The sequence below is a fragment of the Taudactylus pleione genome, unplaced genomic scaffold, assembly GCF_031769625.1.
Source record: "Taudactylus pleione unplaced genomic scaffold, aTauple2 ptg000066l, whole genome shotgun sequence".
Classification (NCBI taxonomy): Eukaryota; Metazoa; Chordata; class Amphibia; order Anura; family Myobatrachidae; genus Taudactylus; species Taudactylus pleione.
The window spans coordinates 26,587,501-26,608,557 of NW_028284468.1; the positions used below are offsets into that span (position 1 = coordinate 26,587,501).

The window sequence follows — 21,057 nt, forward strand, 5'->3', positions numbered from 1 at the left end:
CTGCATGTGACTGTATTTGGGTGAGCTTACCCTTACTGTACTCAGGTTTCCATTATATATACTAGATGGGGAATATATTGGTTATATTTCCATCCTGTCCAGTGTTTGATCAGTCTAAAGCAGTGGTGTCAAACTTGGGCCCTCCAGCTGCAGTGGAACTACACATCCCACCATGCAGTGCCACAGTTTTGCTATTAGGGCATACTAAAACTGTGACAGGGCATGCTGGGATATGTAGACCCACAAAAGCTGGCTGAAGTGCCCGAATTTGACACCACTGGTCTAAAGTCTACCAGAGCTTCCTGGGGGTCAATACAAAGTATCACCCTAAGCTAACCATGGGAATAGCATGTTTCTATTCTTCCTATTACTGTTGAAAGTCAACAAGAAGAATGTGGCATGGGTCTTAAATGTGCTACATGACTCCAAAATACATCTAATACAACTCAGTAGTAACATACATATTCCCCATCACCAGCTACAATTGTTTAGATATATCATGATCCCATCATTGTACAGCATTGTGTATTATGTTGTCACTTTATCAGTAAAGAATAATAATAACTATGTCAATAAATCAAATGTTTGTTCAGACTTGAACAAATATTTAATCTGTACATTTCCCTTCTGCTGCATGGTAAATTTGTTTTCTTATAAAAGAACATTTACTGTGGGATCTATATACTAAGCCTTGGAGAGAGATACATTGGACAGAGATAAACCAATCAGTACCTAACTGTAATTATTAAAGGGGCTAAATGAGTTGCATTGATTGGTGTGAAGCAAAAATGGCAATATATACTACCATTGGTATTCATTGCATGTGGCTGTGATTTCAGAGGCTCTACCACCAGGCTGGAAGGACCCAGGAGTAAGAAACTGAGCAGAAATGGAGGTAATGCAAGTATCACAAAGGTTGCTCAGGCCACATTTTTTTAATGTGTTTGAACCTGAACACATTGGCCGAATGCAAAGTCAAACAAATGTTTCAGATGAACTGTAACAACATATTCCATTTATATGACCAAGTCAAACTGGACCTAGACTCTGACACAGCACAACTCTGTCTCTGGCTACTGGTAATTTTTGGTATATGATCAGTAGAGTTCTCGTGATATCCCAGTCACTATTCTCACGGTACATACAGTAACTCTGGTAATGGCAGCATTTCAGCCACTAATGGATACCTGCATCTGCTTCCCTAACCAGGAGTCACAGTGGCATGCATTCAGGGTAAAACATTTTTTAGCATTGTGGACATGCCTAATGTCCTGGGTGATATGGCCTTCTTGCGGCGGGTCAATCTGCTGGCAGCCTTTCATCCAAACAGCACATGGTGGGATTTCATGACCGCCTGCACAATGACCATGTTCTACTCCACAGAAAAATTCACATTGCGCCCCATCTTCGTCTTGCCCTTCTACCTGATCACCTCATCACTACTGCCTGTACTGCTCTATAGGGCCTCTTGAGATGCAACTTCCTCTACCTCACTCTATCCCTGCCTCTCCTCTGCCCTGGACATATTCCTTTCTACCTCCCTATACAAATGCAAAACACACAGAAAAAAAAGATAAACAAACACAAACCTCCTCTTCTACTACCAACACATGTGCCATACACAAAAAAACACTGACAGGGCAAAAGAAAAAAACAATCAAGAAAAACTGAAAAATGTGACAAACAGATATGACAAGACAATAAATAAGCACAAAACTATTTCCACATACCAACCAGCAATCTGGTTCCAGTAGCCAAAAACTCTCCTACACCACTAAACATACTCCTCATTGTCCCTCTGCAACCTCCAACCAACAAAACCCTCAAAAGTTGGGCTGTTTGTGGTGTTTTTATATGCTTAGACAGTGTATACATAATGTACCTGCTTCAATTAGAACATGTTTCTAGGATGATACATTCATTCTCCTGTGTGTTTTATAAACACAACAATTCTTCTGTGTATTTTGTAAACACATCCATTCTCATATGTGTTTTATAAACACATCCATTCTCACACGTGTTTTGCCTACTGCTCACATGACAAATCACATTTGCATTCACCATTGAAAAACAAAATTTTGCAAAACTCACTTCTTGGTAAATTTGCGAGTTTGGTCTGGGAAAACTCACGCATGTTTGTGGGAATCTGTTCGAGTTTCATCTCGCCCAAACACGATTCTTAGTAAATTTACCCCCAAGGTTTAGAGCCTAAACAGCAGTGCTCACAAGTGCACTGCTAAACACAGATTCCCAATGATTGGGAATTTGCGCAGGTGCAGAATGGGTCTGTAAACCGCACGCAGACTGTCAGTGATTGACAGTTTGCTGGCATTTGTGGGCGGGGAGAGGGCAGCGATGGCCTCCATTTCCCAAAGTGGAGGCATGTCACCACCGTTGGGAGGGAAGGAAGAGGCCAGGATCTACATCGGCTGATGGAGATTTCCCGGCCTCTTACTCTACTCTGCGGTGGCCGGCTATGGGACCCCATTGGTCACACAGCCGGCCAATAGTTTGCAGAGTATGCAATGCTGTTTCGGATATGTAATGCAACAGGAGGCGTGATGCCTCCTGCTGCATTACCATAATTGCAAGGATCGCAATTGCAAAACTGTCTGTGTGCAGATTTGCAATTGCGGACCTTGCTGAATCAGGCCCTTAGACCCCTGTTTGAATGTTATAATTCCTGGGGCCAATTGTAATAGGGTGAGAGTTTAGAAAATGTGAGAGTTTTCTCAAACTTTTTAAACATGGCATGTTTTTCAGACTCAAAAAACTATCTCTTGATTTAAACTCTCATCCAGATGTTTTCCCATTTTGAAGATACAACTCGACCAATGTAATAGTGTGAGAGTTTACTACTAAACCCTCACATTTTCTAAGCTCTCGCCCTATTACATTTCTCCCCAAATGTTCTGCGACATGATATAAATGTATAACCTATTTAATATGTATACTTTATTTAATGACACTAAACACACTCTGATTGCACAGATAAGTACAAAGGTTTTACGAATTCCTCAATTATTTTTACTTTGACAGAACATAAAACTTTATTTCCAAATCTACTGGTTTTTATGATACAGTGCTATTATTTGTATTTTTTTTTTATATTTGCACTATTATTTTTACATTTTCTAAATACAATAATTGCAGAGTTTTTGTAATACTTTTACTTACCCCTTTCACACTTGCTGCAATAAACCGGGTTATTGCACGTGAACATGCAGCAACCCGGATTACTGTGCAGTGTGAAAGGGCCAGGTTGAAATAAGCTGGGTTGAGCGACCCAGCAATTCAGCCCTGGTCATGAGAAGGTTTGAACACGGTTCAACCCGGCTCGTGATGCAGTGTGAATGGGTGGGCCCCATTTTCTGCATAGGGAGAGGTGGCACTTGGAGATGATCTCATCTGGCAGAGCGCTGGCACAGCATGTGATGGCAAAGACGTCACTGGCCTGGCATTTATGTCGGGTTGGGCCACCAGTCTGAAGGGGGTCTCAGCCGAGTTGCACGTGGGATGGACCTGTGATTAAAATCACGGGAGGGACCCGGCATTCTGATGTGAAAGGGATATATAATACCTACAGGATTATCTTCATTATGTACATTTTTCCCTTTACCCAACTGATTAACATATTAAGACTTATTTTTTGAAAAGTACATACACTGCAAATTCCTTGGGACATTGTATGTATGGCATTATCAAAAAAACGAATTTGAAAACTAAAATGATAATTCAAAATGAATCTGATCATGAAACGTGCATGTTATCACGTGTAATAATTATAATAGCAAGTCATTCATTATAATACTGAAAATATACTATTCATATTATACTGTAGCTAGGATTGCATTTTTTGGGCTCATGAGAAAAAGAACAAGTGAAAACTAATACTAACAAAGGTTTATAGTAACTTTGTAAAAGCAGATGACAAGGCCACCAGTGGAAGTTTTGGTTTGTTTATTTTTTTATTTATTTTATAAACTCAAGAGAGCTAGAGGCAAAAAGTGTAAAGTAATAAAAACTTTGTTTCAGAAAGCAAGAGCAATAAAACACTTGAAAGGTTTCAAGAGTAAATAATATAATACTGATTAGACCAGGAGTAGATTGTCTTCTTTGTCTTCCAAACAGGTATGTTATAGAGAAGTGTTGACTTTAACCACCTCATGCCTGGTAGGTCTCTGTCCTCTTTCTCATAAGGAAGCAAATGTTCAGGTTAAGGGTGCTTCTGTTTTGCGTTTATTCTTGTGTATCAGTGTATGTATATATATATATATATATATATAATTTTTTAAGAGCTTTATCTGTAGCATATGTAAAAAAATATTTTAAGTATTTTACAATGGCTAAAAGAGCAAATTTATGGAATAATATATATGTACATATATATATATATATATCAACAACGGGGTGCAGCACTTCTGGCTCTTGAAAAAAAATATATATATATACAGTCAGGTCCATATATATTGGGACATTGACAGAATTTTCAGATTTTGGTCTCTATTCACCACCACAATGGTTTTGAAATGAAACAAACAAGATGTGCTTTAACTGCAGACTTTCAGATTTAATTTGAGTGTAATTACATCCAAATCGGGTGAACGGTGTAGGAATTACAACAGTTTCAATATGTGCCTCCCACTTTTTAAGGGGCCAAAAGTAATGGGACTATCAACTCAAAAGCAATTTCATGGACAGGTGTGGGCTATTCCCTCGTTATTTCATTATCAATTAAGCAGGTAAAAGGTCTGGAGTTGATTCTAGGTGTGACATTTGCATTTTGAATCAGTTGCTGTCAACTCTCAATATGAGATCCAAAGAGCTGTCACTATCAGTGAAGCAAGCCATCATTAGGCTGAAAAATCAAAACAAACCCATCAGAGAGATAGCAAAAACATTAGGTGTGGCCAAATCAACTGTTTGGAACATTCTTAAAAAGAAAGAACGCACCGGAGAGCTCAGCAACACCAAAAGACTCGGAAGACCACGGAAAACAACTGTGCTGGATGACAGAAGAATTATTTCCCTGGTGAAGAAAAACCCCTTCACAACAGTTAGCCAAATCAAGAACACTCTCCAGGAGGTAGATGTATATGTGTCAAAGTCAACAATCAAGAGAAGACTTCACAAGAGTGAATATAGAGGGTCCACCACAAGATGCAAACCATTGGTGAGCCACAAAAACAGGAAGACCAGATTACAGTTTGCCAAACAACATCTAAAATAGCCATTACAGTTCTGGAACAACATCCTATGGACAGATGAGACAAAGATCAACTTGTACCAGAGTGATGGGAAGAGAAGAGTATGGAGAAGGAAAGGAACTGCCCATGATCCAAAACATACCACCTCATCAGTGAAGCATGGTGGTGGTAGTGTCGTGGCGTGGGCATGTATGGCTGCCAATAGAACTGGTTCCCTTGTATTTATTGATGATGTGACTGCTGACAAAAGCAGCAGAATGAATTCTGAAGTGTTTCGGGCAATATTATATGCTCATATTCAGTCAAATGCTTCAAAACTCATTGGACGGTGCTTCACAGTGCAGATGGACAATGACCCGTAGCATACTGCAAAAGCAACCAAAGAGTTTTTTAAGGCTTAAAAGTGGAATGTTATGCAATGGCCAAGTCAATCCCCTGACCTGAATCCAATTGAGCATGCATTTCACTTGATGAAGACAAAACTGAAGGGAAAATGCCCCAAGAATAAGCAGGAACTGAAGACATTTGCAGTAGAGGCCAGGCAGAGCATCACCAGGGATGAAACCCAGCATCTGGTGATGTCTATGCGTTCCAGACTTCAGGCTATAATTGCCTGCAAAGGATTGTTTAGTTTGTCCCATTACTTTTGGCCCCTTAAAAAGTGGGAGGTACATATAGAAACCGTTGTAATTCCTACACCGTTCACCTGATTTGGATGTAATTACCCTCAAATTAAATCTGAAAGTCTGCAGTTAAATCATATCTTGTTTGTTTCATTTCAAAGCCATTGTGGTGGTGAATAGAGGCCAAAATATGAAAATTCTGTCAATGTCCCAATATTTATGGACCTGACTGTATATATATATATATATATATATATATACACTATTACATACATCAACAATTGGGTGCAGCACCCCTGGCTCTTGAAAAAAAAAAATATATACAGTATTACATAGACATAAAAACTTACGGTTTCACATGTCTCATTAAAGTTGCTTAGACATGATCTGAAATTTCACAAAACCTTCTGAATTTGTGCCACTCAAACTAAAAAAAAGCATTGGAATTACGATTGTGTTCCTTGCATAACACAGATATGGTATGACAAGACACCATGTGGTTAGCTGTAGATTCAGCACTCTCATAGAGTGAGATTTCTGTCACTCATAAAATGGTGGAGCTGATAATTCAAAGAATTGCGTGCTCATTGGAATAAATACGTCCATTAAGGCATCAGCCTTAATGATCGTAATTTCATTGCTTTTATTAGTTTGAGTGATACAAATTCAGAAGGTTTTGTGAAATTTCAGATCATGTCTAAGCAGCCTTATGGTACCAGCGGTGGGGACACGGATGCAGCGGTGTGGACATCAGCGGCGGCGGGGACATCAGTGGCGGTGGTGTCAGTGGCAGCACAGGTGTCGGAGGGTCCGGTGGTGGTGAGGACAATGGCGGTGGGCCTGGATTTGAGAGGATCCAGTCCCCGCCAGCCATTCTGCCGAATACGGAAGCGTCGCACATTTTAAAAATGGCGCCTAAGCGCCATTTTTGAAATTCAAAGATGGCCACCATGAGCCAATCACCGCTCACGGTGGCCATCTTTGAATTTCAAAAATGGCGCTGAGGCACCGTTTTTGAAATGACGCTGCTGCCAGACTCGCCAGAATGGCTGGCGGGGACTGCATCCTCTCGGATCCATGATTGGCTCGCGGTGGCCATATTTGATTTTCAAAGATAGCCGCCACAAGCCAATCATGGCTTGTGACATCATTGGAGGTGGCGGCACCTGAAGAGGACCACAGAAGCCATGGGGAGGTGGCAGCCACCAGCCAGGTGAAGACACCAGAAGCCATGCTGGGTGGGTGCCTGCCAGGCAAAGACACTATAAGTCCTAGTGGGTGGCAGCCATGAAAATGAGCTGACACAGGCTGTCGCCCACTAGGTGAAGATGTCAAAACCCTGGCGGGTTGGCGCCCGCCAGGTGAAGATGCTGAAGGCCTGGCGGGTTGGCGCCTGCCAGGCAAAGACACCTGTAGTCCTAGTGGGAGGCAGCCATTAAAAAGAGTTAACAGAGGCTGCCGCTCACTAGGTGAAGACACTGAAGCCCTGGCAGGTTGGCGCCCGCCAGGCGCAGATGCAGAAGTCCTAGTGGTTGGCAGCCAATTAAAAGAGCTGACACAGGCTGCTGCCCACTAGGTGAAGAAGCCAAAGCCCTGGCGGGTTGGTGACCGCCAGGCGAATACGCTGAAGCTCTGGCGGGTTGACATACGCCAGGCGAAAATGCCGGAAGTCCTAGTGAGAGGCAGCCACGAAAAAAGAGCTGACACAGGCTGCCTCCCACTAGGTGAATACATCAAAGCCCTGGTGGGTTGGTGCCCCAAAGGCAAAGATGCTGAAGCCCTGGCAGGTTGGCGCCCACCAGGCGAAGACGCCATAAGTCCTAGTTGGCGGCAGCCATGAAAAAGAGCTGACACAGACTGTCGCCCACTAGGTGAAGATGTTGAAGCCCTGGCAGGTTGGCGCCCTCCAGGTGAAGACTCCGAAGCCCTGGTGGGTTGGCGCTCACCAGGCGAAGACACCAGAAGTCCTAGTGGGAGGCAGCCATGAAAAGAGCTAAAACAGGCTGTCACCCACTAGACAAAGACACCGAGGTCCTGGCAGGTTGGCGCCTACCAGGCAAAAACACCAGAAGTCCTAGTGGGTGGCAGCCATGAAAAAGAGCTGACACAGGCTGACGCCCACTAGGTGAAGACGTTGAAGCCCTAGCTGGTTGGTGCCCACCAGGTGAAAACCCCGATGCCCTGGTGAGTTGGCATCTGCTAGGTGAAGATGCTGAAGCCATGGCGGGTTGGCACCCACCAGTTGAAGTTGCTAAAGCCCTGGTGGGTTGGCGCCCACCAGACGAAGAGGCCTAAGCCCTGGGGTGGTTGCAGCCACATAAAAGAGCTTAAAGGCCTCCGTCCCCCAGGTGAAGACCTGTAAAATAAAATATTACAATATTAAAGTGTGTTGTGTTATTTTAATATTTTTTTTACAGGTGGACTACAGGTGGCAGTGGGCCCTAATGCCCAGCATGCTGGTACTTGTGGTTTTCCAAGTACCAGCATGCAGGGAGGCATGCTGGGACCTATAGTTCACCAGTAAAAGAAAATATTCTTTAAAATGCACCACATTACACAATCAACCTGGCAACCACCGCCCAGTGGTGCTGAGGATAGCCCTGGGCTATCAGCCTAGGCCTGGGGTGCCCAGAGAAGTGGGACTCCTTTATTGGGGGGCAGCTCCTCAGGGATCCCCAGCCTGGACTGACTAGCAGTCAGGGCTGATGCTGCAGCTGGGGGGCCTGGTGAAAGGGCTCCCCTTGCTGTGGCATCAGCCCCCTGTTAGAAATAGTCCGGTGCTGGTCCTGGAGAATACTAATTTTTTCCCCTGTATTTCCAGAACCAGGACCGGATCAGAGCCCAGTGCTGGTTGCACAACTTATGTCATTTGTCCCCTGTATTTTGGCAACTAGGGCTGGTTCTGACTAGCCTGGTGCTGGTTGTGCTTAAATACAGGGGACCCCTATGTCATTTGTCCCCTGCTTTAAGCACAACCAGGACTGGTTGTCTGTGTTTTAAAAAAAAAAATTGTGTGGCCCCACCCCCTAAAAACAACCAGCAACGGGCTTTGGAGCCCCAGTACTGGTTGTGCTAAATACAGGGGAAAACAATGTATAGGTCCTCCACACTAAGCACAACTAGCATGAGGCTTTTCAGAACCTGTCCTGGTTGCCATGATATGGGGGACAAATGATGTAGGAGTCCCCTGTATTTAGCGCAACCAGCACAGGGCTCTGAGCCATCCTGGTTCTGGAAATACAGGGGGAAAAAATGCATAAGGCCCCCCTGTATTTCCCAGAACCAGCACTGGACTCCTCCTAGTGGGGGGGTGGGTGATGCCACAGCCAGGCGAGCCCTTTACAGAGAACAGAGAGCTTCTGGCCATTAAGTGGGCATTTGAAGATTGGAGACACTGGTTAGAGGGGGCTAACCATGTTGTCTCATTACTGACTGATTATAAAAATCTGGTATATATTAAAACTGCCAAGAGACTGAAAGTTAGGCAAGCACGATGGGCCCTGTTCTTCACCCGCTTTAACTTTATCATCTCCTTTCGACCATGTTCCAAGAATGAACGTGAAGGCGGATGCCCTTTCTCATAGCTTTCCCATCGATAATTGTTCTAGTATTAGTGAAGAAACCATCATCCCTGCTTCCCGGATTCATCTAGCCTTGACAAGATCCTTGGATGACTCCCTTAGGCAACGCCAGTCGGAAGCTCCTCCTGAAGTGCCTCCAGGATTGATGTTTATCTCGGAGAGATCTTGTAAGGCAGTCCTGATCAACTTCCACTCATCCAAAGCTGCTGGTCATCCAGGAATTGCAAGGACTCTGGAACTACTTTCCCATTCTGTTAGGTGGCAGTCCATGTCTCATTATGTTCATGAGTTTGTGGCAGCTTGTGATGTCTGTTCCAGACACAAGACTCTACAGACCACTCCATCTGGCCTGTTGTTTCCACTGCCTACTCCGCTTAAACCATGGACTCATATCGCAATGGATTTTGTGGTGGATCTGCTGTCATCTTCTCGCTGTTCAGTCATCTGGACCATTGTGGACCAATTCTCAAAGATGGTGCATTTTGTTCCCCTCAGCAAATTGCCTTCAGCTAAAGAATTGGCAATGCTCTTTATTCAACATGTTTTTAGACTTCATGGACTTCCATCAGACATTGTCAGACCGTGGTACCGAATTTGTTGCTCTGTTTTGGAGGGGCATTTGTGCTGATCTAGGCATTAATGTTAGTCAGGCTACCACCCACAGACCTACGGACAGATGGAGCGGGCCAATCAGTCTCTGGAGCAGTACCTCCGTTGCTTCATCTCCAAGTGCCAAAACAACTGGGTTACTCTTTTGCCTTTCACTGAATTTGCATGCAACTATTTCTGCCATTCTGCTTTGTCAGTGTCTCCTTTTTTCTGCAATGTTGGGATTCACACTAGGAGTAATTCCTTTGAGACTATGTCAACCACAACTCCTTCTTCTTCTTCATCTGTTTCCAGGTTATGGTCAGTCTTGAAAAAAGTACTCCATTCTCTTCTGCAAGCTCCTGGTTGTTCCAAGGTTTGGGCTGACAGACATCATAGGCCTTGTAATTTTAAAGTGGGAGACTTGGTTTGGCGGTCCTCCAGAAACATTAACCTGCGCCAGAGATCACAAAAGTTGGGTCCCAAGTTCATTGGCCCTTTTAGAATTATATCTCAAGTGAATCATGTAACCTATCAACTGAAGTTACCTCACACTCTCAGGATCAATAACACTTTTCATTGTTCTCTCATGAAACCAGTTTTCTTTTCCTCCAGGTTTACTCCTAGGCATTCAGTCATGCCTCCACCAGTGCTCTCCAAGGGGTGCCAGGAGTTTGTTGTGGAGAAGATCCTTGACTCCAGAGTTTTTTGAGGATGTCTTCAATTTCTTGTTCACTGGAAAGGATATGGACTGGAGGAGTGCTCCTGGATTCCTGAAAGGTCTTTGCATGCTCCTACCCTCAAGATAAGATTATTTGAGAACTATCCTAACAAACCTGGGTCTAGGGGTTCTTTAACCCCTCATCAATGGAGGGTACTGTCACAAGCCACCACACTGTGAATGCAGGACTAGATGAACACCAGGCAAGCATTCGCTGAAACTCCTCCTACATCCTATCCATCATTCCAGGATCATTATAGATTGGCTCCTGCATCTATTTCCTTCTGGTGTGAACACTGCTCCGATGCCAGTGATATAATTTCACGTGTTTCCGGTTTTGGTGTAGTCTCCTGTAATCCAGTCGAGTACCCAGTCTTTCTGTCTGCTTTTATTACCTGCCATTTGTGTCATACAGGTGGCACTGTCCACATTTCTACTACCTGCTGCTTGTGTCATCTAGGTGGCATGGTCTGCATATCCACACTCTGTCATTTGTGTCATCCAGGTGGCACAGACTGCACTCAGTGTCCAGAGTGCACAGTTCTGCGTCCAGCTGCTTGTGTCAACCCGGCGGCATAGGTCGCATTTCAGCGTCCAGCTGCTTATGTCAACCTGGCAGCACAGGCCACACTCCAATGTCCCAGGGCTTTTGTAAACTTGGCAGCACAGGCTGCAATCCAGCGACCAAAGTACGCAATCCAGCATACCATTGCAAGTGTCAACCTGGTGGAACAGGACGCAATCCAGCATCCAAAGAATGCAAACCGGCATACCTATGCTTGTGTGAAACCGGCAGCATAGGTACTTCTTCAGCCTGCCAAGGCTGCTTCAATGGTCTAAAGGCCGCATCTTTTTCTACGGCCCACAGGCCACAGCCTGTCAAGGTTGCTACCAGGCCCAAAAGCCGCATCTTGTTCTATGGCCCACAGCCTTCCAAGGCTGCTACAAAGCCCAAAGGATGCATCTTGGCTTATTGTGGCCCACAGGCCACAATAAGCCAAGGCTTACCAGCCCTCAAGGCTGCTGCACGGCCGAAAGGCCACATCTTACATCACAACCCTTGGGCCCTGACTAGTCAAAGACTTACCAGCCCTCAAGGCTAGTGTTACCCGGGTCTTTGAGACCCTTGTAACACCATCCACACTAGAAGTGATCCAGTTCTGGACCCAGGTCGAGCCACATGCCTTGGCATAAAATGGGGTAAAAAGTGTAAGTGTAAAAGGGGTATTAGTGAAATACCAAATGCTCAGCTCAGCAATCACATAAGTGTACATTGTTTATATCCTAAGTACTTTCCTAATATGTGTACCTAAGTTTAGTGAATGGGCATAACTACCATAGGTGCAAGGTGTGCAGTTGCTATGGGGCCTAGAACTGTGGGGGATCCATCTTTCTTATCAAAGTTACATGTGTTACAATATATATATTTTTCGCCTTTTGGGTGGTACATAGGGTCACTTGCAAACTTTTTCTATGGGGCCTTCAAATACACCCCTGGTATAGTGTATTGGGAAATGGAAGGATCTGTTCAGTACACTTACACATTAGGACCTTGTGGACTCTCCTCTTCAATCATTAAAAAGAAGACTCGAGTAAAGGCACCAACAAAGGGAGAAACAACAAGTCCTGTGTGACCTTATAATTTCACTGAATGCATATGGTAAAACTGCATTAAAAATACTTTTAAGGAAATAAAACCACAACCGAAGTAGTTAATGACAGACTCTCAGGACAACAGACACTATTTTTTGACCATTGTTTATACCAACAATTTCCATATCCTGTAATTCTATATTTACAGTGAAGTACACATCTAATGACACTGAATACTCACTGCTGTTTCCACTGTCCATTTTAAGACAAAATTAGATGTCATATTCAATCTTCAGATTAAATGCAGCCATACACCTACATTATCATCTGAGCAGCAATTATCGCTGAGATAAGAATTCTTTCAGCATGCCCAACAGATGTGATAATTGCTGCTCAGATCTGATAGTGGATATACTCTCCATCATACATATACTGTTGTCCAAATACCTGATAGTGTATGGTAATGTCAGATAATTGGTCTATCTGATGAGTTTTATCTCAAGGTTTCTGGCCAGCATAACAATAGCTTTAAGACTAATGAATCAGTGTCAGTTCAATTTTACTTTTCAAATGAGACAATGACTTTTGATGGTAAAACATCATGGATTAGGCACCACACCTATTCCATGAATGTTCAGGTGGTGTTGATGCCAAACAAAATAATTTGTGTTGTAGCTTGCTATCCTGGCTCATGTCACAATGTCTTTGTCCTTAGTCAGTCATTCCTTTATGTAAATAATTAAACACAGTAGCATGGACAGGATCCATGAAACCGTCTGTGCTTCTGTGTTAAAAAAATTAAAACCAGTGTAAAAATTTTTAAAAAAATGTTGCGGCCCCCTTCCCAAAAGAACAACCATCACTGGGCTTTGGAGACCCAGTACTGGTTGTGCTAAATACAGGGGACAAATGATGAAGGGTTCCCCTGTATTAAGCACAACCAGCAACAGGCTATTCAGAACCAGCCAAGGTTGCCAAAATACAGGGGTCCCCTGTATTTAGTACATCCATAACTGGGCTCTGAGCCAGTCATAGTTCTGGAAATACAGGGGAAAAATAATGCATATGGGGCCTGATTCAGAGCCGGACACAATTAGCGCTCGCTCGTCCTGAAAATAGGGGTGGCTATTCAAATGAACCGTTCGCTGTTTGCGGTCTGTTCACACCTCTAGGTCTGAATGAGCGAGTAAAATAACCCAGTGACGTGGTCAATGATGCTGCTGTTTTAATTATGCACACCCATAAAACGCCCGTTTTGACCTTTAAGCACGCCTGCGATCGGATCTCCACTCCCCGTTTTCAAGCACCTTCCCCCATTACCACCCACATACGCCTCCTCCTGTCACTCAAATTAGCAGGCATTCGCTATTTTGCGAGCACATGAATTTCGGCCGCACTGACTGGTTCGCGCATGCATATAACGATCCGTACGCATGTGCAGTTGGGCAAACATTGCTCGGAGCAAACGAGCTGCCGCTTATGAGTGGCTCTGAATCAGGCCCATGGTTCCACTGTAAATTCCAGCAAGGGGGGTAATGCCACAGCCAGGGAAAACCTTTCACCGGGTCCCCCAGCCAAAGCATTATCCCTGACCGCTAGTCAGCTCAGGCCAGGGATCCCTGGGGAGCTGAGGACACCCCCAATATGGGGGCCCTCTCTCCAGGGGACCCCAGGCCTAGGCTGATAGCCTGGGACTATCACCGGCAACCCTGGCTGGTGGGTGCTGGGTTGATATTGTAGTTTGGTGTAAAAAAATAGACGAGATAATATTGTCTTAATATTGTCTTTTGCTGAGGATCTACAGGTCCCATCAAGCCTCCAACAAGAACCAGCATGCAGGGCATTACAAGCCTGCTGGTACCTATAGTTCCACAGCAAAAGAAATATAAAAACCCACAGAATACACACACTGTGGCAAGTACAAGTTTAATAATATATACATGCACACACTCTCCCTATCTCACATACTCACCTATGTATCCCTGAAGCCATCACATCCACTTCTACATTTAGATAATCTAGCAAGAAAAAAAATCAAGACTCACCTCCTCCTATGCGTTGATCATGTCGTCTTCTGTCCATGTAGGCATCCACAGACTTGGCAGAACAACAAAAAGAAAAAATGCGTACCCACAAACTTAGGGCCTGATTCAGACCTGCTCGTGAGTGCATAGCGCTCGCAAGCGGGTCGATGGCCGGGCAGTATGCACACGCAAGCCCCATCATGAGTGAATTATCATTCAATGCAGGACTCATTACAAGATGGGGCGGCTGTTGATTTTGATTGACAGCTTGCCCCATTTTGTAGGCGTGCAGGGGGGGTGGCTGGACAAATGGAGGCTTTCCTGAAGGAATGCCTGCCTTTTGTGGGCGGCCCTACTGACATCACCAGTGATGTAAGAAGTGAACTTCCTGCTCTATTAGAGCAGGAAGTTCACTGGGGCTTGCGGTGGACAAGACCCTAGCACAAGGGTCTCGTAGCAAGCCCGATGGTCATGATAATCGCAACCATTGCCAGGCTGCCCGCTAAAGCTGTGGGTGGCCACCCACAGCTTATCAAGTGGCCTGGAGGCCGGTGAAATAAAAAAACATCCCGCCCTGATTCAGAGCGAGCGCTCGCAAATAGCGACCACCTCTGAATCAGGACCTTAGTTCTGTCCTCTAAGGACAGTACTACCTGAATGAGTGCACCGCCGCTGGATCTCAGTATAGAAATCCTGGTGCTAAGCTTTCTTTGGCTAATAGAGGTGAGCCTTCTGCCTCCCAGCCAATGAACAATGAACCCTTTCACTGGTTCCCACGACCAAAGCATTAAACCTGACCGCTATTCAGCCAAGGCCAGGGATTCCTGTGGAGGTGGGGACCTCCCCCTATAAAGGGATCTTCCTCTCCAGGGCACCCGAGGCCTGGTCTGATAGCCTGGGGCTGTCCCTGGCACCCCTGGGAGGTGGGTATTGGGTTGATAGTGTAAATGTGGTTTAAAAATTAGAAGTACTGTAAAAACATTGTCTTTTGCTGGTGAACTATAGGTCCCAGCAATCCTGCCCTGCATGCTGGTACTTGGATAACTACAACTACCAGCATACAGAACATTACAGGCCCACTGGTACCTGTAGTTCACCTGCAAAATAAATATTAAAAAAAATATAATACACACACACTATCACACATACTAACTTAGTATCCCTGAAGCCATTCATGTCCACTTCTCCATGTAGAAATCCATGGATACCTGAAAAAATAAAACATGCTCAACTCTTCCTACAGTATGTGTGGATCATGTTTAATTTGTTCTATATAGGCATCCAGGGTGTTAAAAATAACAAAACGCAAAGTTCCGATCGAGTATGGACAGGAGGAAGGGTATGTGTTTACACATACCCTTCTTCTACGCGAATGACTGGGACCCACATGAGCCCAGACATTGCAGTAGCTGCCAGCCAATCAGTGGGCACATCCGTAGGAGCTACCTGCTGATTGGCTGTGTGCAGTCAGCCTGTCTCCCCAATAGAATTCAATGGTGGGAAATATCCATTGAAGTCTATGGTGGGAACTGCTACATTGTAGCCAATGATGTAACTGCAAGGTTCACCTCAATTAATCTTGTTACCTCTAGTTTGTCAAATTTTAACACTATACTATAAATAATAAACCCGGCACCCACCACCCAGTGGTACCGGGGATAGCCACAGGCTATCAGCCCAGGCATGGGGTGCCCTGGAGAGGGGAATGGATATTCTGCTTATAAGCATGCAACACAGTTGCTAATATCAGCTGTGATATTTAAATAATTACATTTGCATTGCAATCACAGCTTAACATAAGGAAGCTCACTTCCCCTTCCATCCGTACACTTGGGCAACATAGCGAAATAATCGGTAACATTGGATCCAAACATACAGTCAAGGCAGGTCAGACCTTACTCAGGAATTGCTTACTTCAGTGCATGCTATGAGGCCTCAGGCTGCATCTGGTATCACAGTCAGTGGCGGTTCTAGGGGTGGGCTAACAGGGCCGTCGCCCGGGGCACCATCCCTTAGAGGGCGCCACTTAGTCCCCCAGAAGGAAAAAAAAATCCCATGATAATAATAAAAAAAAAGGGGGTACCCCCCAAGTTTCCGGGCACCTGCTGATATTTGTTATCAGCGGGCACCCGGCTCCCTCCCTGCATCGGCAGCCGATGCTCACTCCAGAGCTCCAGCTCCCGCATAGAGCACTATAGGAGGGACATCATGATGTCATGACGTCTCTCCCATCGATCTGTGGTGGAGCCGTGGACGGACCGGACGGCAGTGGATGCAGGAGCGGGGCCTAAGGTAAATATTGTGTTTGTATTTTTTATTTATCCGAAGGGAGGCATGGGGGCATTACTACAGGGGGCATGTCTATAAGGGGGCATTACTACTGGGGGCATGTCTATAGGGGGGCATTACTACTGGGGGCATATCTATAATGGGCATTACTACTGGGGGCATGTCTATAGGGTGGCATGTCTATAAAGGGGCATTACTACTGGGGGTATGTCTATAGGGGGGCATTACTACTGGGGGCATATCTACAAGGGGCATTACTACTGAGGGCATGTCTATTAGGGGGTATGTCTATAAGGGGGCATTACTACTGGGGGCATGTCTAAGGGGCATTACTACTGGGGGCATGTCTATAGGGGGGCATTACTACTGGGAGCATGTCTATAAGGGGTCATTACTACTGGGGGTATGTCTATAAGGAGGCATTACTACTGGGGCATGTCTATAAGGGGACATTACTACTGGGGGCATGTCTAAAATGGGGCATTACTACTGGGGCATGTCTATAAGGGGGCATAACTACTGAGGGCACTACTATAGGCACTAATGGGGGACAGTACTACTTTGGGCACTACTATAGGGGACATTCCTACTGTGGGCACTACTATAGGGGGCATTATTGCTGGGGGCACTACTAATGTGGGATCTACTACTGTGGGCATATTAGGGGCACTACTACTCAGTACTGTGGGCCTTGTGTATCAGGGGCACTAATTTGGGCATTGTGTAAAAGGGGCACCACTGTGTGTCATAACATGAATAAGGGACTAATGTGTGGCGTAATTTGAATTGGGGAAACTGTATTATAAAGGGAATTACTGTGTGTGGCGCAATGTATTATACAGGGCATTACTGCGTATAGCATAATGTGTTATAAAGGGCATTACTGCATGTGGCATAATGTGTTATAAAAGCCATTTCTGCATGTAGCATAATGTGTTATACAGGGCATTACTACATGTGGTATAATGTGTTATACAGGGCATTACTGCGTGTGGCATTATGTGTTATACAGTGCATTACTGCGTGTGGCATAATGTGTTATACAGGGCATTACTGCATGTGGCATAATGTGTTATACAGGGCATTACTGCATGTGGCATAATGTGTTATACAGGGCATTACTGTGTGTGGCATAATGTGTTATACAGGGCATTACTGCATGTGGCATAATGTGTTATACAGGGCATTACTGCGTGTGGCATAATGTGTTATAAAGGCCATTACTGTGTGTGTGGCATAAAGTGTTATACAGGGCATTACTGCATGTGGCATAATGTGTTATACAGTGCATTACTGCGTGTGGCATAATGAGTTATACAGGGCATTACTGCGTGTAGCATAATGTGTTCAAAAAACTCGAAGGTGCGATTTGTATTTTTAACTAAAACTTGCACCCTATTACATTTGGCTCAAAGGCTGCTTCTGCTGTTAGTGCCTAAGCACTAATCAATAAATGTTAAGTGTTATTGTTTTGTCTCTATTGAAGTGTGCCCTACAAAGAAGTCCTGTTCTTTCTCTCCCTGTTTGTATGCTAAACTAGTTTCACTCCTGGGAACACCTTCATTGTGACTGTATCAGTCAAATATTGAGTTTAATTCCTTACTTTATTACATTTTCCTGTACAATAGACCTTTTCTTTCTTCACTCTTACTCATTTATACCCTTTACATTTTACTCAGGTCAGCACGTGCGCCCCCAGGGGACCTGCGGCCACCTGCACCTTGCCACCGGATACCAGGAGAAGGAGCAGGACCACATAGCAGCGGGTACCGGGAACTGTTGCTGGCAAGCACTGCTGGGCCTGGTAAGTCCGTGCAAGTGGCCGGCATGCTGTGACATGTATACATATACCCAGGGCTGCCAAGAGAAATCCTGGGCCCCCGGTACAGCAACTTCCCAGGGACCCCCCTGGAGGGGGTGTGGCCACAACATTTTAGGGACAGGACTGTACCTCTTTGGGGCGTGTCTTTCATGTGAGAAGCACCCACCCACAGGAGCATGACATGGCTACCAGCAGCTGGGACATAAGTATTCACTATTAGGATCATACCTCCCAACACTGGTGATTCAGCGGTCGGGACATCCGTGCACCAAAGAGGGGCGTGGTATTATGGCATGCTCCCATTACAATTGATGTTGTTCTGAGGAAGGGGATACGGTCCCCGAAACATTGTCCCAATAAATCACGCTGGCATAGGGTTCACTTTTCGATTGAAAAGACTGAGTGCCGCCTCTCTCCATATATTGCTATCTATCGTTATCTATCTATCTCTCAACACATACAGATATATATATATATATATATTTATTTACACACTGGGAGGAGGTTAGGGTTAGGCATCCCTTCACAGACAGTGACAGTCTTGTTCCCAATCACTGTCTGCACCCATAGGCGAAACTAGCCATTTGATAATGGGTGGTCCCATAACTTATGTTAACTTTAGTGGCGCAAGTCTGAAAACAAAGTAACATGAGGTTTTTGCGCGCCAAAAGGCGTGCAGCAAAAAAATAGGCATGGTCACGTGTCATTAGGTGCGTGGTCACTGGAAATGGGGGCATGTCATCATGGCACTCCACCCATTTCTCGTCATTCTGGGAACATTCCTCTCCATTCTGTTCCAAATACACCTTACCTGTATGGTGTATCTGCAACGTAGAACCTCTGAAGAAACTGATCCTCCCTGGGCAGATGATGTCTTCAGTCAGTATTCACTATTCATGTTGGAGATCACATGGTCCCAGAAGATGCCTGTTTGTGTAGGAATATAACCATGTCATCATCATACAGGGTACAAGTCTGGTTGAACTTCTGTTGTATCACCCCTGTATCCCCTCCATCCCCCTATCATTTTTTAAATTACAAATTAATTTGTTAATGTATGCTTTATACAGATATACAGGGGGCGATTCAAATGTTTAGTGTGCCCCCTGCTGGGTGTCTAAACTAATAGGCATCTATCAAAGTAAATAAATTGTTACTCAGATTAGACACTCATTAGTATTTAAGGTGCCCAAAAGAACAGGGTTTCGCAGCTGAAAGCAGCTAAATCTGTCTAAAGTTCTTGTTTGGGTGTCTGAAGTCCTGGGTTGGGTGCCCAAACAGACTTTGCATACATTTCTTCTTGCATCTCAGGAGGCTGTGAGGATAAATGTGTCCCCCCACCCCACAGCAAAGCTACAATTGTATAAACAGCCAGCAGGGGGCACGCAAAACATATAAATCGCCCCACAGATACAGAAATATCTATATAAATGAAACATTAAAAAAATTATTTGAAAAAAAAGACAACATAAAATAATAATATATTGTTGGAAAGGGTTGGGTATGGGATCCCGGCGGTCAAAATACTGACAGCGGTATCCTGACAGTCAGGATACCATTAGATAAATACCCTAACACTAACCCTTACCCCTAACCCTCCCCTAGTGCCTAAACCTAACCTCCCCCTCCCCCCACCCTAAACTTATTTCTCCCCCCCGTGCCTAACTCTAACCTCCTCCCTAGTGCCTAACTCTAACCTCCTCTACTAGTGCATATTCCTATCCTAAAACCTAACCTACCCGCACCCTAACCCTCCCTCCCCAATGCCTAAACCTAACCCTGCCCCCAACCCTAACATAGTGCATATTCCTAAATATAAACATAACCCTCCCACTAACCCCTGGCGCTCTGGATTCTGGAGACAGAGGGACCAATTCAGAGCCGGACTCTGAATCAGGGCGTTTTTTTTTTTTGTGCGGCCTCTGGGCCGCTCGCATAGCTGTGGGTGACCACCCACAGCTATTGCGAGTGGCCAGGTGATGGTCACGATGGTCTCCACCATCGGGGCTTGCGACGAGACCCTTGCGGTAGGGTCTCATTCCCGCAAGCCCAAGTGAGCTTCTGGCTCTTAATAGAGCTGGAAGCTCACCACTGACATCACTCGTGAAGTCAATGGGGCCGCCTCCAAACAGCAAATGTTCCATTAGGAATGCCTCCATTTGGCCAGCCACCCCCCCTGCCCGCCTCCAAAATGGTGCGAGCTGTCTATCAAAATCAACAGCCGCCCCCTTTTGGTGCGAGACCCGGAGCGACGGAACGCCCGTCGCTAGCCGGGTCTCGCACATGCGCACCTCAGAGCCGGCTCCGGTGTGCGCATGCTCAGTGGCCAAACATTGACCCGCTCATGAGTGGGACTTAATCAGGCCCTTTGGGGGTTACAGCACCCTTTAACGGACAAGCCAGCCGGCCTTTTACTTATGGGACACAGGCGCACGCTTGGCGCTGCTCCTTTGTTTCTTATAACAACCGGGAACAAGGGGAGCAAGTATAGTTTACAAAAGCCCAGGAGTGCAGTGAGGGCATTAGGGACCAGGTTCACATGGAACCACATTTAATTGGAATAGATTACTTTGTGCCGAGGGCGATACCATCTCCCTCCCAGGCATGCT

General features: G+C 45.2%; 1 non-coding gene across 1 annotated transcript; it reads left to right on the top strand.

The window, feature by feature from the left end:
* Positions 1-13,197: 13,197 nt before the first annotated feature.
* LOC148534538 (small nucleolar RNA SNORA11) lies at positions 13,198-13,322 on the top strand. The gene has a single exon (XR_015877657.1). It is a non-coding gene; the product is annotated as a small nucleolar RNA SNORA11 (small nucleolar RNA).
* Positions 13,323-21,057: the final 7,735 nt, after the last annotated feature.